Source organism: Electrophorus electricus, chromosome 21 (assembly GCF_013358815.1).
Source record: "Electrophorus electricus isolate fEleEle1 chromosome 21, fEleEle1.pri, whole genome shotgun sequence".
Taxonomy (NCBI): domain Eukaryota; kingdom Metazoa; phylum Chordata; class Actinopteri; order Gymnotiformes; family Gymnotidae; genus Electrophorus; species Electrophorus electricus.
The window spans coordinates 7,406,192-7,423,683 of record NC_049555.1 but is presented as its reverse complement, the minus strand read 5'-3'; the positions used below and the strand labels follow the sequence as shown (position 1 = coordinate 7,423,683).

The window sequence follows — 17,492 nt, the reverse complement described above, 5'->3', positions numbered from 1 at the left end:
GGGCCTCCAGTAGTGAGCAGTGATCCACTGGACCCACTCTACTCTTCAGCATTTAGCTCAGACACATTAAAGCGCGAGATAAAACAAACTCTGGGAGCACAGCTGAAGGAAACGTGGAAAACAGGACTTGGAGCAGCATACGGATCATATAATGGCTGCTGTTTTCCTCCCCATTTTCTCTGTGTCTGTGTGTTTCAGTTGTGGGGGAATGTTCTTATGTGAATGCTCACGGGGCGTGAAAGCCAAGCCAGCCAGGGCAGGACAGAACCAGCACCTGCTCCCAGCAACAGCTGCTCTGCATGTTTCTGAAACTCCCCACCCCTCATCCACCCTCTACCCCCCTGCCCTCCCCCTCCCCCGAGCCTGCTCCACCTACTCTACCCCCATCCACCCTGAAAACAGCCGCCTGCCTGCTGCTCGCATGGCACTGCACACACAGGCGCGCACGCGCGTGCACACGTGTCCCCTGAGCCACAGCGGTCCAAAAGACAGCGCAGCAGCTAAGCCACAGCGCCACTAGCACTCACCCCAGAAAAAGTCCTCGCCAAGCAGGCCTCTGGCGTCGGGCCAGACTGCACGGCACCAGGCCGGCGCCGGGCCAGCAGCAGGCCAGGTTCTGAAGCAGTGAACCAGGGACATGTCTCTAATTGTACTGTTGAGAGAGTGAGAAGTCCCTCAGCAGAGGAGGTGGAGGAGGCGCAGAGATGTGGGAGCAGGGCGGAGCGTCTGGCCTGGGGTCCTTCTGACCACCGCACTCAGGAAGGTGAATGTTGCATTGCTCTTGTGCAACACTTCTGCCACAACTTCAAAAACTAGCACAGAAAAATCAGCAAAAGCACACAGAACACCTTCCACAACGTGAGGGACCACAGCCATGTGTGAATACGGGTTCTATCCCGCCTTAGGGCTCAACGGTCATTTTAAAATGTGCACGAGGCACAGAGAGGAAACATTTCACAGACCGCCACCACCAAGCACCAAGGTTGCCGGGACTTCATCTACCGCGGAAAGTGAATAAGAGTGAAACCGAATGCCAGTGGTTTATTTCAGCACTGCTACAACATACGGTAAGAAAACCTGATGAATCCACAAGAGCAGAAAAGATTTTAATAATTAAAAAAGCCCTGCAGGAGGTCTTCTGAGATCAGGCTTTAAAATAACACTTCTGGACGGAGCTTCTGTACCCAGTGGCACACCCAGCTGCAAAAATGCCTTGAAGTGGGAGCAGCATCGGTTAAAGGAAAAAAAGTGAAAAGGAGTGGTGCTAATAAATCAGACGTTCGGGGGATCTTATTTTGCCTCGCGCGCATGCGGTCCACGCGGCCCTCTCGTCCGGGCCGCCTGGCGTGCGGAGTCTCGAGAGCGTTAGCTCTCCGGCCTAGACCGAACGCGCACCTCCGCCCTCCTGCGCCTCCGTCCCATGACATCATTCCTCCAGAGCGGCTCTATATTTAGCTGCTCGCCCCCTCCCCCCTCCCCACGCTCGGCCGGCCTGCCGTGCTTCAGAGCACTCTGTCAGTGCCCAGCCCAGACGCCTCCCTCCCTCACTCTCTCAGATGGCTCATCACTCCATGCAAAGAGGGAGGGGGGAAATGGCTGCTCGTAAAAAGAACAAGAGATTTGCTGGGGGGGGGAGAGATAAAAGGAGAGGAGACAAGGGTGGGAGAGAGGAAGCGGAGATTGTGGCTGAGACGGCCTGGGTAATAATGCCGTAAATTGGGACCCGCCCCCACACGCAGTCTGCACCTCCCCCTACCTCTTAGAACACACCCACACACCCAACCCCACACCAAACAAGAAGCAGTGAAACAAAACACAAAAACCCTCACTCTGGTTCACTGCATCTTGCCTTACCCTCCGTCCTGCCCCTCCCCCGTTCTCTGCACTGCAACAGTCTGCCTGCTGCACGAGGGGGAGGTAGGCAGGACAGGAGAGTGGAGAGGAGGAGAAGCAGGCACAAAGCAAGAAAGATGGAGAGGAGAGAATCACGAGAGGAGAATGTGCAAGGCGTGCGTGTGACTGGTATGCCAACCGTCCTCCCAGCACAGAAAAACATCCTGGCCAGCTAATCTGCGCGAGTGTGACAATTTATTCAGGATCACGTTACAGGCGAGTGTGAAACACGCCGCGGAGGAGGAAGTGATGGAGACAGTGAGCAGGCTTACTGCAACACGCTCAGCAGCCCAACGCACGCACACACCATGGCAGAGCACACTTAACTACACATATACACACAGGCCTCGGCGGCAAACAGACACAAATACATGCACACGCAGGCGTTGGCAGCAAACGCACACACACAGGCCTTTTTACTGCCACTTCTACCATCAGCCGCACCATGAGCCATCCCAACCCTCAACCACCCCCCATCCGACTGAGGTACAGCAGACCCTAGCAGGACATCCAACTGAGGATGATTTACTAAAACAAAAATGCCTTGTAGCATAAAAACACCTACAGAACACTCAGAGAGAACCTCCTGCTATGATTTACATAGTGCTGCTTTCTGCAAGATCAATGGTTAGCCTGAACCCTAACCCTAACCGTGGTAACAATTAAGAAACGATATATTGCACTTGCCAAGACGTAGCAAGTACTTTGCAGTGAGTATCTGGGGCCATACCAGGTACGGTGCTTCTGTGGGGTTGGTCTGCTCAGTCTCAGCTGTAATGTGTTGGCTCTGGGCCATCGCAAGGCTGTGCTGCGCCTGCCTCCATGAACAGGCAAACCCAGGGCACCATTCTCTTCCTCCGTCTTGGTGAGAATGGCACATGAGCACGGCTACTGCAAGGTTAACCTGTGATTACATTACTACATAGGTCTCTCACACTGTGGGGGTTCCATCAAGTTCTGCTCCTTCTCTTGGCTTCTGCTCTGCAGCCTAAAAGTCTTCCAAAGCCTGCTGACCCAATTACATCGACTTTCCAATTACCCATCAGCCTTTTGTGAACCAAGCTGCAACAGATGCAGATTTTCCAAGACGGTGGGTCTCTGGGCAACAATCGCCGATGGGAAAACCTCGGCGGAAGGCGCTGCATGATGCTCTGGCTGGGAGTAGCCTGGGAAAGGTGGACGTGGACTGAGTGGGCACTTCAGTCCCGGATACTGCCCAGCCCAGCTCCACAGAGAAGCACACGCCAACCTGAACAGAGGAACCCATGGCACTGAGGGGTGGCTGAGCACTCAGAATCACTGATATTTACAGCTGATTATTCAGACCAGGCTAGAAATCAGTTGACATGCTGACACACTTGTTTGCAGTGTTTATTTTCACAGCAAGGCTGCTGAACTAATTGAGTCCTCACCCACATTTGTGCTAAGATGCAGGAAATATCAGTACCTGACAGATGCCATATATACACCAATCCCTGGTGCTTAAACACAAAAACACAAAGCTCTCCACCAATCCAAGCAAAGACACATGAAACTCGAATCCGAGCACAAGCTCAGAAGCTGCTGCGCTTTTCCACGGTGGCGTGCTGGCGTTTTCAAGTCGACCTTCTCTCTTCATCCTTCCTGTCAGGCAACTCCTCTCTACGCCCTTGCAAACCAGCGCCTGCGTGCGCCGTGAGCCGAATGCCCGATGAGAACTTTGAAGACTAGCATTCCTTCTTTGGCCCAGCCCCTTGCCGCGCCCCCACCCAATCGCACAGACCATGTGTTGGCACTTCCCTCGCTGTGATGTATTAGTCAGTGGGATTGGGAGACAGGGCTGGGGAACAGGTGCAGACGCATTTGACTGGGAGCCTGAGCAGATTATCTGGGCCAAGCTCAGGAGAGAGGAGCGCTACTTCTGCAAACGCACACATGCGCGCGCGTGCGTGTGTCAGCAGGGGCAGGTGATCAGCAGATCCAGCTCACCCCTCCTGCTATCACCTGCTCCCCCAATCTCACAGTGCACCGCTGCTTGCTCTTGTGCCTCTCGCACTAACCGTGCAGTCCACTAGGCCGTTGCCAAGGTAACTGCAAATGGCTAGCCCCGTAAGGGGAAGCAGGAGGGCTGAGAAAACCTGGGCCTATTACTGTAAACAGCTCCAGAGAGAGAGAGAGAGAGAGAGAGAGAGAGAGCGAGAGAGAGAGAGAGAGAGAGAGAGAGAGATGGGGGGAGGGAGGAGGAGAGAGTTGTATCTTCACTGAGAAGAGATTCGCCTATATAAATACTCTGCGCTGTACTCTGTAAAAACAGTGGTGTTCAAAATAGCCACAGAGGAAGGAGGAGGAAGACACAATGGCCACCGCTTCGGCTGCCGGCCCGGCGGAGGCAGAGTTGGGAGCCGGGCGACGGGGTCCGTTTACTGCGGATAAGGAGAGAGCAGACCACACGCACAGGCAGCCTGGCACAGGCCTGGCCTCGTCACCCTGGCGACGGGGGGGAACACAGGCGGCGACTGGAGAGGCGGGAAGAGAAAGCGAGGAGAGCGCGAAGTTCATTGTGAAGGGTTAGGATAACAAACAGGCTCTGCAAGCCTAGCTGTGTGCGAACTCGCTCACCCGCTCACAGCGCACAGACGCACACACGCACAAAATCAGCCCTTTTAACCTTTACCACACAGAAACTAAATATGCATCGCCCACGGAGCTTAGGAACCCAACAGCACTTAAATTGCAGTAGGTATTACTGAAAGACTGGGGATGTGCATCCCTCCCCAGCCCGAAAGGGACACTTCCACATTAGCTGCCAACACGGCTCGCGCAGCACAAAGGCTAGCACTGTTAGCACTTTCACTGGCCTTTCTTGGTGGAACGAGACCTGCTGTTGGCCTTTTCCCGCAGTCGTGCAGTACCGCCGCTCGCCCCCTCCCCTCTGCCGCCTGCCCAGCTCCAAAGCTCCAGGCGTGGGGCAGCCTTCGGAGCTGCGGGGGTCTGGGAGCCGAGAGCGCTGCCCACACTGCTGACAGGCCCCTCCATCCCCGACTGCCTGCCGCCACACGCGCTGAGCCCGCTGGGTCCTGAGCAGCACGTTTAGACCAGGCATTATGGCAGGGGACGACATGCCCTTACCAGCAGCCATACGCAGATCCTGAGGAGCCTCGGCCTGCCCGCCTCCCTGCCTGCCTCACACCCCGCCTCCACACTGAAGACAGATGTACTCTAGGAGCGTAGACATGATAAGCATGTCTCATTATCTCACTCCTTCCCTTCTCCCTTCATCTCATTCCCACTTTCTATTCTATCCCCTCCCACAAAAACAAACAAACCCTGCTCTATGCACCATGTGCTAAAGGACAGCAGGGTCTGCTAAACTCCTCGGAACTGCGTTGCAGTCCAGCTAGAGCCACTAGCTACAGTTAGAGTACTAGCTAGAGTAGCGGTGACAGTCATGGAGATGGTGGCTCTCTCTTAGGGCGAGCCCAGCTTACGCTGCCCCTTCACTGGAGCCGAGACGGTGCTTGCAAGAGCCACGGAGATGGGGGAGGGGCATAGGCAAGAAATCAACCAATAGTGGACAAGAAGCTATACCAATATGGGAGCAGGTCACAGAAAATGAACAGGGCTGGCGCTCAACGAGCCAGTAGAGGAACGGAAAGAAAAAGAGGCTGAGAGAACAGCGTGCACTTTATTTAGAGGAGCGATTTAGAGCTGGAGGCAGCCAGCTGAAACGTTCCAGTATGTGTCCAGACCCGTTTTCCTGGTACCTTCTCCACGCCAGCCGGCCCGCGGCGGCCGTCCCGGTGCCTGCGGGTGGTAGATGACCCCCTGGGCTTCCATACTTGGTGTGCTCACGGAGGACGGCCGGAGACGGCAAAAACGTTCATACACCCCTCTCCTTATCCAACCACCACCAACGGCAGGTCTCGTGAGCACGTCCCACACCCACAGCTGTCTCGGCCCCTTCCCCCAGGACAGCAGAGACTCTGTGTCTGCCTTATACGGCTTCATTATGCCGCAGGGCCACTAACAGGGGTGCGAGGAAGACGGTGAACGAGGAAGATGGACAGAAACAGACAGACATCAAGAGAGAAAGAGCTATAAATCTGGCTAATGCAATCTAATGGAACATTGTCTTAGGATGGGCTCAGCGCTCGGTAAATAATGGAGTTCTTACAGTCGGGAAGGATAATGCTCCCACCCTGGGGAGAGGGAAAGAGAGAGGGGGAGACTCAGATACACCATTAGTGCTTTCTCAATGGAAACTCTCATATGCACACACGCCCACGCAGACACCCACACAAACACGTGTGCTTGGAGCCAGGCTCTCTGGGCCTGCAGACCTCACAGCTCATGCCCGTGGCTTCGTGTTTTAGGACGCCACCCTGTTTAACGTTGGTGGCTGTTTTCCAGTCTGCCGCCTTTACGTTCAGCACATATGCTCCAACTGACATTCTCTCCTTCTCCTTTAACAAACCAATACGTTTTGAAAATGCAATATGACTAGTTTTCCACAGCGTATCGCAGCATGAGCACTGAGCTCAATGCTAACAGATCAGGGGCTTTCTTGGCAGTTCAGAGCACGGCACAGTCCTGTGAACAGGAAGAGTCTGCAACTGAAAATAACAGTGGTGCCTTCCTAACAGGTGAACTGCACTCACAGTCACGGGGCCGAAACGGCACCAGCTGAGCAGTAAACACCGGCAACATTTGCATATGCACTGCGGTTGGAGCAAGCCTGAGAAAATCGCATGTGTGAAAAGTGAAGCCTGCCTGCACTCAACCCCAGATCTGCGCTTCCACGCGCAGTCGTGGCTCAACGGCGATGTTCACAGAAACCCACAGAGCACTTTCCTTGGAACAAAAATATAAAGACACGAGTGTAGCTGGTCAAGTTTCTCATTCGCCAGCCAGATCTTTTATACACCAAGTCCAAGTCAAACAACAACTGGTGACAAGGAGAGCAAATCCTGTCCAAGGCTGGCAGCTTCCACTGTAGAGAAGCAGACAGCTTAATCTGCAAAGTAAACCACACAAAAGAGAAGGAGAAAAAGAAAGGCTGCGATCCGAGGCCGTTCCAAGCCTCCCCAAGCCACTGCTCCTGGAAAGGGTCAGCCATTTTGGCTCTGGTTCCAGCTCTTTCCACGCTCCAGGAATAGAGAGGGGCATCAGTCACACAAATGATGATGTCATCAGCGGCAGGGCAACCGCTGTTGCTGTGGCTGGGTTCCACATGAGCGCCAGTGGTACTGATCGCCACCAGAGAAGACGAACGGAGAAAAGGAGGTCATCGCTCAGAGGTCAACTCACCCTGGCCAGAGGTCATGGGGGGGGGGGGCACTTTTATCCTGAAAGGCTGAAGTGAAATTAAAATGAAAGCGAGTGGAATGTTGAAGGGGAGAGTTGCTGGGGGGGGGGGGGGGGGGGGGGGGGTGGCAACATGACACTGGCCAAACCCCTGGATCTCCTTTTTGGACAAAGGTCAGGCTGTTGGAGCCCAGAGCGCACAGTGCTCTCTTTCATAGCCACAAAGAGAGGCCAGCCCTTCACAATGAGAGAAGGCTGAAAAGAGCTGGGAGCTCACCCCCCTCCCCCCAACTCCTCAGCCCTTCTCCTTGAGGCTTGCCTGTGCTGGACTGGGCCAAGGGGGTGAGTGGGGTTCAAGAAAAGGAGAGGGGAATGTTGCCTGCCATTGTTTGTGAAGGCGGATGACATAACTTTCTCTTATTCTTCAGAGGCTCGTGGGGGGAGGGGCTGGGGTTGGGGGGCAAGACCAAACAAGAAAGGGTAAAGCACAAAAGGTGGGTCTGAAAGGGGAGGCCTAGGGAGCAGCAGCCTGGACAGCCAGCGCCCTGAAAAGCCATGTTCAGCGCTCCACAATATGGCAGATGGGGATTTCCAGTTGCTAAATAGAAAGCGAAATGAGGGCCCCGTGTGAGTTTGGGCCCCAGCAAAACGACAACACACTGGCTATGAAGTGCCAACAGAATTATGGCGTATGAAGTGGCGCACCCTTACCAAAAAGTGCAGAAGTAGACGGTTCTCTGATCCTGGCTGTTTCTGAGGAATCTCACACTTTCGTGTCTCCACTGATCCCCACGCTGCATCAGGTCACTCCCCACCACTGGTCCTCCCAAAGGCTTTCTTTACAAGAGTTGTAGCTATGAGCAGATAGGGAGCCATCCATAAAGTTTGCACATTGAAGATTGATCTGTGTTTAACCAGCAGCTTGGTAAACCCACACCCAGGAAAGAGTTCAGACAATAGTCTCACTATTCCAGCCATAAACAGTTCACGAGAAAGGCCTACGTCACGTGCGTCTAAGAGGTGTTCACCAGTGACAGGCCTTAACTGCCCTGTTTGTGTGAACTGCCAGGCGGCATCTTTTATACACAGTCATCTGACCCAAATGGTTTCCTGCTAGCTGCTATCACAGGGGTGAGGCATGTCAACACACAGAGATGGTGCAACTCAGATCCGTTTTTAACTCAGTTTCCTAACACTGTACGCAAGAGAGAAGGAAGTAAATAAGAAGGGTTGGGGAAGAAGGGGAAGAGGTGGTCACCTCTTGGAGGGGTGACCATATGTCCCCCATGACGGCTTGTAGTTAATCAGAGGCCCCTGCGCGCTCCTAGAGAGTCAGGGTGGATGCTAAGACAACACAGAGGAGGAGGAGGAGGACGAAGATGATGGTGGCCTGAGCCTGCTTGACTAGACAGATGGGGCATGTGTGGCGTGGGAAGGGTTAAGTCTGAGGAGGTCCCATCTGCTGCCTCGTCTGTTCTCCTGGCTGGCTGCTGGCCCCAGCTTGGCTCTGGCCGAGAAAACGGACACACAGAGCGCCACTGTGACACTCTCTCTACCTCTACCTCTCTCTCTTTCCCCTCTCTGCAGCTGACCAATACGCCACGGCCAAAATGATCAAGGGCTTTTCTCAAGGTCTCTATGTCAAATGTCCCGGGTGCTCTTCTAGCGAGCGGGCTGGGGAAGCTGGGCCTCACAAGCTGAACGACGGCATACACGTATCCGGTATTTCTCACTCTTCAGAGGTACGTTTGAAAAAGCAAAAGACAACAGAAGGCAAATAGCAGGAGTGAGCGAGGGCAGAGACAGGTGAGGAGGTGTTGTCGGAAAAAAAAAGGAAAGAAAAAACAACCACAATTCCAAGCAGGAGTTCTGTGAAGCACACAAGCCCAGGCGCATTCTGCGGCGGATCTAGCCGGCCAGCTGCAGGTTCTCAAAGCTGGGGGCGGCATGGGGGCTGAGAGCTGGAGCGAGGGCACAGAAAAGGACCAGATGCAGCGGCTGCTGGCACTCGGAGCTCAGTAACGGAGGAACACCTGGATCATGGTCCTCCTCCTGAGCGCAGCTCAGCCTGGCTCGCTACGGAGACATGACAAAAGACAGCCATCTTTTTATGGCTCCAGTCAAGCTTCAACACATGCGCGCGCGCGCACACACACATGCAAAAGAAAATGTTTTGAAGTATGATGTAGTGTTTTCAGTATCCAGTTAAAAGGACCAGAGGACAACTGGATATGAAAAATACTGGGAGTGAACAGACCTCACAGGGCCAACGAGAGACTACACAGACCACATTTGTAACTTGTATTTTAAGTATAAATAATTTCTAAAAGGAATCACACACCTACTAAATGGATCAAGCAAAAAATATCAAGCGGGATTGATGTTTCTTTGGTAACTACCATCACAGGCTCCCAATCTACTGCTAGCAAAACAATATGATTTCACTTGCGCCTAGAAGAGCTGAAATAAAAAAGCCCAGGCATATATAATTAAGGGAAGCTGGCAGCATCCTGGCCCGACAAAACAAACGGCCTGAGTGATCAGCGATAGATCTGATCTGTCTGGCTAATTTAGGTCCCTGAACCGGTTAGTCAGGCCAGACGGCGCTTCCAACACATTTATCACAGTGACTCCAGCTGAACTTTCCCCAACAGCTCGGCCAGAGCACGCGCCGGTCAAAACGCGGTGTAAACAACCCTTATTTCATCCATTAGCCAGAAAATGAGAAAGACGAGGTTCATTTAACTCTCCCCCGATACTTGCAGCTAATCAAAGGTCAGCAGAAAGGTCTGCGCAGGGGTTCGAGCCGTCTCTGTGGCGGCCGGAAGACGACACGGAGCCCCAGTCTGCTCCGCATCACAGCAGGCACTGTTTACACAGTGGGCAAGATGAGGCTGGAGACAGCTCACCTTGCTTGAACTCAGCTGCGATTTTCCCCAATGGATTGTCACAGAGAGCAGAGAGCCGGCACCGATAAGGGGAGCAAGTGGCATGCGAACCCGCTGCGGGGTCGCAGAGAAGGACGCGCCATCCCGGGGGTGCTACTGGCTTGCTACCAGGCAACAGACACCCGACACCAAGGTCACAGCGTGCTGGCTGGAGGTGGTGTGTGTGCGTGTGCGTATGCGTATGTGCGCATTTGGCGGAGTGGGAGGTAGCTGAGCTGAAACAGGCTGTGGCGGGTTAGCTTTGCTGGTGGGCTAGGCCCCTCATGTTACAGGCCTGGCGAACAGGGCTCACACCCCCTTTCATGGGATTTCAGATTACTGGAAAAAATGTTAAGTGCACAGTTTCCTGAAACCAGAGCCCCGCTGACACAAACAATCAAAAACAGGGTCCATTATTACGGCCATTATGGTCAGAAACCGGAGACACGGGAAGGAGCACTCATCTCTTTCAACCCTTAATAAGCATCTCCCCAAAATAGGCCCTGCTACTATCTAAGCTCTCAGATAAGCGGCAAGATCACATAATTGAGTACAGTACAACACCTTGTCACCTTAACTAAGGCCATTATCACTGACAGCCTTATTTACATAGAGAGTGCCAGAGTCGGGCATGCATGGGAAGGGGGAAAGGTCAGGGTGTTTCAGCTTTATTTCAGGCCCTGTGATCAAACGCTGGGTTCGCCATCTCAGCTCCAACACTGAAAACAGCACGGTCATCGTGATCCAGACACAGCCAGGAAAGACAGGGGACAGAGAAGGAGAGGAGGGAGATGGTGCAAGGGGCATGGGGGAGAGAGAGAGAGGGAGAGGGAGAGCGCGTGAGTGAAAGTGAGAGTGGAAAGAGCAAGGGGAAAAACCCAAACGTCACACAGGAATGAAAAGACGCGGGGGAGGGAGCTATGTGGGCCTCAGATCTGCACATGCTCACACACACGCATGCACACGTGCGAGCATGTGCACGCGCACGCGCACACTCGCAGCTGGCTGCAGTCAGCCCCCTCCCACCTCCGCAGAGCCACAACATATCTGCAACACAGCCCTGCTCTCCACTGACCTTCATTAGCATATAGAGTGTCTGAGTCACATCCACGTGAGCAAGAGGATCCATGCCTCCACTGACCCAGGATCAGCACATTCCCAACATGATGATGATGACGATGATAAAGTGGCAAAAAGTTACAAATGGGGCGGATTTATCAGCTGTGGATTTTTATCATCGTCGTCAAACATGCTGTTCCAGGGTGCTGCTGTTCCTGGTTTTGTTTTTGTCTTTGGAACGCAGTGCCAGCGTTTGACGTCTCACACAGCAGCCCGTATCAGCAGAGGCAGAAGAACCCCTTCCGCTCAATTGTCAAGGAAGAGATAAAAACACACTGCATTCACAAAGAACCCAATTACTGCTTGCAGGTCGAGGTGAGACAGCTTTAGCAAAAAACAATACAGTGTCTGCAAAGCTCTGCGTGTCCTTTCATGGGTATGCCAGAAAGCTAAACACGGCGGGCCAGCGAGCGCACGGCATGGCCTCCGGTGGACGCCACGGGTGGGCTCCTTCCAAGTCAGTCGTTTGTTCCAGTGCCCTAACCACAAATCCATCTAGCCAGTAAATCCGAAGACGGCTGATTTTAAGTGTGACACTAGCTAACGACCCAGTGGCGTGGTGGCAACGGCCAGCGCGGGGCTGCAGGGAGGGCCATCCATGGCAGGAAGCACACGAAGGACCCCTCGCTGGTGGTGCAGACCTGACCGAGCAAACGTGTGCTCAGCCCCGAGCAGCCGTGACTCACCACGCATTAACAGAACAAATCTCGAAAGGTGGGATCCAAATTTAGACAGACACGAAGGAGGGGGGAGGGAAAAAATTTGGCAGACGTCTTAATAAAAGTGAAAGGAGAAAATAGACAGAAAGAGAAAGGAAAGTCTTCTATCCACATGTAGAGCTCGGGCAGCCAGCTCGCAGACGGTGCCCACAAACCCCGTAACCTTCTGCGAGCTCTCCGGCAGTGCTGGCTGTACGTCGCCGTGGTCACTGTGGTCCTGGAGAGGTCATGGCTGCATGCCTGTCCAGCCCTTCCCACGTGTGGAAGGACGAAGAGGAGGAGGAGGAGGAGGAGGAGGAAGGGGGAATAAGGAAAAACGGTGGACTTGGCGGCGCCGCCTGACCAGGAGCTTGTATCCCAGCGTGAGAAGGAGCTCGAGCTTCTCGACAGCACATTCCTGTAGATGAGAGTTGTACTTTCTCTTCACTAACGGATACATTGTGTACTTTGGCTGCAAGGAGGGGTGGGGAACAAAAAGTAAGAAAGAGAAAAAAAGAAAAAAGATGCCCATTCGGGGTCGCAGTTAAAAGCTGAAACTGAACTCCACTTGGTTGGAGAGGAAATGGCTTCTTTTTAGGCGGCCCCCAAATTTATTTTATTTTTATCGGCGAGGACGAGAGCACTCAGGCTGGAGGACCGCTCTAAAGCCACCCCCCCGCTACCCCCCCATTCTGACGCCTTTGAAACTCCCCTCAAAACCACACAGTCCACGTCAGGCGTGCTGATATTTGCCGGACAAAGGTGACTGCGGGAATGTTGCTGGAGGAAGAGAGTTGTATCGCGGCCAGTCAGCTGCCACAGTGATGAATAGTACAGTGACATCATTCTTCAGGATAATGATCTTAAGAGCAGATTCTCGGGTGCCAAGTCTTTAACGACTTTCAAGTGTCTGACTACAGCAGCAGGGTCAGCTCCAAAAAGGTCCCTCTGGTGAGCGTCCCCCTTAGTCTATGATTCACCTGGATTATGCACAGAGACTCCTGTTCTACCACACTTATGTAAGCACCATAACAAACAGACATGGGTCTCTCTCTGCACCATCGCTTCCTTTCTCTGTCTGAAAATAGCCAATGGACTTCATTTAGATATAATAATTCAATTAATTATTTAAGTATTGGTGATGCTGAAGCAAAATGAACATGTTTGGCAGTTCTGCACTAAGAATCAACATGTCCCCTCTGCAACTCGCTTCCAAGTTCTAGTGGAATACAACCATGGATTCTGTTCTTCCAGGAGTCTGTGGCCTTCCATACCAAGGGCTAATTAGCCAGCCTATCTGCACCAGCTCCGGGTCAAGTCCAGATATCAAAACAATACAGACACACTGAACCTCAGCACACTATCTGCTCACACCAACATAGCACCTATATTTTAGATCGACAAGACGCTCCAGGGCCAAAAGATATACATTCCTCCTCCAGTCTCCAGTCCTTCGCACGGCCCGCATGACAGAATCTGGCAGGCGGAACGTTCCCGCTCACTCTTTTCCGCTGGGCTCTTCCGGGCTGGCGCTCCCGTGCCTGAGACGTGAGCGAGATGCCATTTTGCGGGCTAATGATGAGTTTTTTTTTTTCCTGCTCGCGCTCGCTCACACGCCACAGAGCCAGGCCTATGTGGAGCACACAGACTCTTTCAAACGAGCATTAGCATGTGGCCTGCCAGGAGTGGGGGATGGGCAGAGCGGCGGCGGTGGCGGGGGGGGGGGGGGGGGAACAAAGCCACTACAGTTGTCTCAAGCCGAGCAATAAGTCTTATGCAATATGACTGGCAGGGCCAACTTCCTTACTCGAAGTAGTGCAGGCTAATCCTGTTGAGGGACAGGCCCTGTTTAGGACAGGGCTGGGTGGGAGAGACGGGGGATGGACATGCTTGTAATGAGCAGAGGCAACGCAGTGCAGGGCGGGCGATCACAGGAGAGGGCTTCCTTTCATCTATGACTACAGATAACACTGCAAATAATAAGTGTCTGGGTGTAGGCTGCGCTCAGGCTTCAAGGGGGAGGGGGCTGGGGGGTGGTTGGGAAGAGAGGGTGGAGGAAGCATGTGCAGACGCCTCTGCTACCCATCAACACAGTGTAGGATTCAGAGCGGTTAAAAATAAAATCTGATTCTGATTTACTGTACTGGGTGCCTGGAAACCATGTGACTGGCAGCACATGAAGGGGAGGGGGGACAAGCACATGTGCACGCGCACACATGCATTCAGGAGCTTTGTGATCAGTTTCCTTGGTTTCCACTGATGGTAAGCAGATATGGTCTGATTTTGGAGGTAAACAGCACCAGCTTCCTCGAGCTGCAGCACCCAAGGTGAGAACACACAGGGAAGACTGAGGGAAGTGTTGATGTGGGGGGGGGGAGAGAGACTGGTGGGAGGAAGGAGAGAGAGAGAGAGAGAGAGAGAGAGAGAGAGAGATAGCACACCTTACTGGTATAAAATTTCTAAATCGCCTCAAAATACCTTCTTCATTTTTCTACAGAGCCAGCCATGTTCTGGAGGAACTGCCAAAGCAACATCCAGAGAACAGAACAGATGTTAACTAACTCAACGCAAGTAAAACATCACACACTATATTCATAAAGGGACTGTTCAATACACAATACATTTTTGTCAATAATAAATGGGCCATGTGGGAATGAGGAAGGGCTGCTCACTCTGTGGCTTGCTGCACAGAGCTCGGCTCAGGGAGACACACTGCCGCACAGAGCTAGGGTCACACAGGCTGCAGAGGAGAACTTCAGGGTGAGATATATTGTATCAAATGTGGAAAAAAGCATAAAAAATTAAATCAAGAAACCAAGCAGGCTAATTCCACAAAGATGCCTGCAATGCATTAACTCAAATAGAGCACAGACCAACAGGAGGAAACCAACACAACCCAAAAACACTGGAATTGAGGTACATGTTCAAAGAACACACACACACACACACACACACACACACACACACACACACACACACACACGAGCTACACAAACCAAAATGGGCAGAAGATCAGAGTAATGTGAGGCAGTGTGTGTGTGTGCCTTGGGAAGAGGAGCAGGAGTGTATAGATGTGTGTCTGTGTTGCACATGCTTGTGTGTTAAGCCTGAGATCACATTGGCTACTGATGAAGGCCAAGCAATGGCATGAACCAAACACTGGATGGATGCTCTCTGTCAAAAACAGCTCTCAGCTAGCGCAACCCATTTTTACAAACATTTTCCCATACCACCGCCCCACCCCCCCACTTGTGTGCATGAGTGCGCAAACACTCACGAGTATGCACACACGCCAACCAACCAACCAACATCCATGCACAACACACCAGGTAAAAATAAATAAAAACCTAAAAAACAAAAAAAGAAAACCCCCAGCAGAGACAGGCAGGGCCTGGGCACGCACTAAGCCCTGCTCTTAACACACATTCCAGCCCTTCAGACTTGCCTGTTAGAACTAGTGCTCAGTCTAGCACACATATGTGCGCACACACACGCGTGCACATCTTTTAGCCATAGAAATCAAGCTGGAGGGGGCAAATGTAACTCATTCACAAGGCCCCAAAAGCACCATCTTAAGCAGGTTTTTCTAATGATTCTGGTAAACAGGATTTCAGACATGCGGTACCGGAGTCAGCGAGAACAGGTTTTAATACTAAACCAACCACGGGCTGAACACCATCACTGCTCTTCCACCACAGAGATAGGACCCAGCACAGAGCACAAACCCAACTCAACCAGCATGCCAGTGTTCACTAAAGGAGGAGGTTCATATTTACCGATTCCATGGCTGTCTTCAGAGATGAAAGGTTAAAATCCAGGGGGGAGGGGAGGGGGAGGAGGAAAGAAAAGAAAAGGGGGGGAGGGGGGGTGGGATGTGGCTGTAAAATCCAAGGAACCCTGCAACATATTAAAAAATAAAAACAAGAAAGAAAAAGAGAAAGGTTAGTACCCCGGATGCAACGCTCTGACATTCCTAATGGGACGTGGCGTCCAAGGACCCCTCTTCCCCCTGTGGTTTCTTCTGCTGCCAGGCCCGGCTTGTCCTAGCCCGGCAGGGAGAGCCACTGCAGCCTCCGGGGTGGGAGGGCCAATTCTGGCCCGGTTCTGTCGGGCGCTGGAGAGCATCAACAGATGCCAACAACTGCGTGTTGATGGCGGCAACCGTGGTACAAAGGACAAACGGGAAGTGGTTCATGGCTCTTCCTCCGACACTTTCAGAGTCATGTTTTATTATGGCACAGTACTGCCTAACAGGACTGTAGTTCTGACCTAACTGGCCTCAGAGGCAAAATGGTGAAAGCAGGACAAACAGTGAAACACACTGCCTAACAGGACTGTAGTTCTGACCTAACTGGCCTCAGAGGCAAAATGGTGAAAGCAGGACAAACAGTGAAACACACAGTTAAACTAACAGAACCAGTGCAAGAAGTAAAAACATCTAAAGTGCTGTTTCAGAACCCCTGCAGCTGCATCCACATTCAAGAAAGAGGAAAGTGTTTGAGTGCACAGACAGCGAGGCCTTCTCCAGTGCTAAATGCAACATCAAACTTCCGGAGGTTTCTGCAGCAGGCCGGCGAGGGCAGATTAAGGGCAGGCCTGGGAGGAGCTGCTCCCAGGATCACCAGCGCAGACTCGGCTAAGAGCTGCCACTCCCCTTCGCACGGTGCTCGGGAGAGGGGGCTGCAATCTTGCTGCAAAAAAAATTCCCCAGACCCCACACAGACGGCATAGCAAGCCATATCCAAAATGGTCTAGCTGTGAATACAGAACGTCATATTCAGAAGATAAGCCAGATATTACAGATTTGAACCATGGGAATGCGAAACTTGGATGTCCATTACTGAACAATCCTGATGAAATCCAGTGGTACACAGTGCATGAAGCAGGTCTCCCTTCTGCATACCCCCCACAAGACAATGTCACCTTAAGAAATCATTGGAATTCCAAAACACATATCAGCAGTCTTCAAAATGGAGTACAGTTACAAATACATTTGACAAAACAAAAGTAGTGTGTATGCTGCGTGCGGCTAGCTGTTAGCCAGGCACGCCTCTCCTAGTTCACCTTACAGAAACTACGTACGTAACGTTTTCCTTTCTAAGATTTATTAGAGTTGGCCGACTTCGCTGAATCATGGTGAGATCGCCATTGCAGGGTAACCTTGAAAACCTTTCACTTGAGTATGTCACAATGTCACCTGTAGTCACCAGTTGAAGGTAGCTGGCTATGGTAACATGTACAGAAGGCTGAGAAGAGCCAGGCTGCTATAGAAGAGGGCTGAACCCCTGTAATGAAAATCAAAGTTTGTTGGTCACATCTCCTGTATTTTTGTTAATTTACTTACATAACAGAGTCCTTCAAAATATCACCAGAAGGGACACGTAGGCACGCACACAGAGGCACGTCACTGCAGTCATACTAACGAGCGGTTTAAATCAGTACCACTCTCAGACAGAGCAACCAAGAATATGTATAGCAGCCCACATGAGCAGGCCCATGGTTTTTATTTTACTTTACTGATGAAATATGCTGATTTGTGTGTGTGTGTGTGTGTGTGTGTGAGAGAGAGAGT

General features: G+C 52.2%; 1 protein-coding gene across 1 annotated transcript in view; it reads right to left on the bottom strand.

Annotated features, from left to right (window-relative positions):
- The window catches only part of ankrd11 (ankyrin repeat domain 11), a 64,505-nt gene extending 48,732 nt beyond the window's left edge, over positions 1-15,773 (bottom strand). Inside the window, 1 exon segment of the mRNA XM_027007337.2 lies at positions 15,697-15,773. The gene's annotated coding sequence lies outside the window, so the exon portion shown is untranslated.
- Between the last annotated feature and the right edge of the window lie 1,719 nt (positions 15,774-17,492).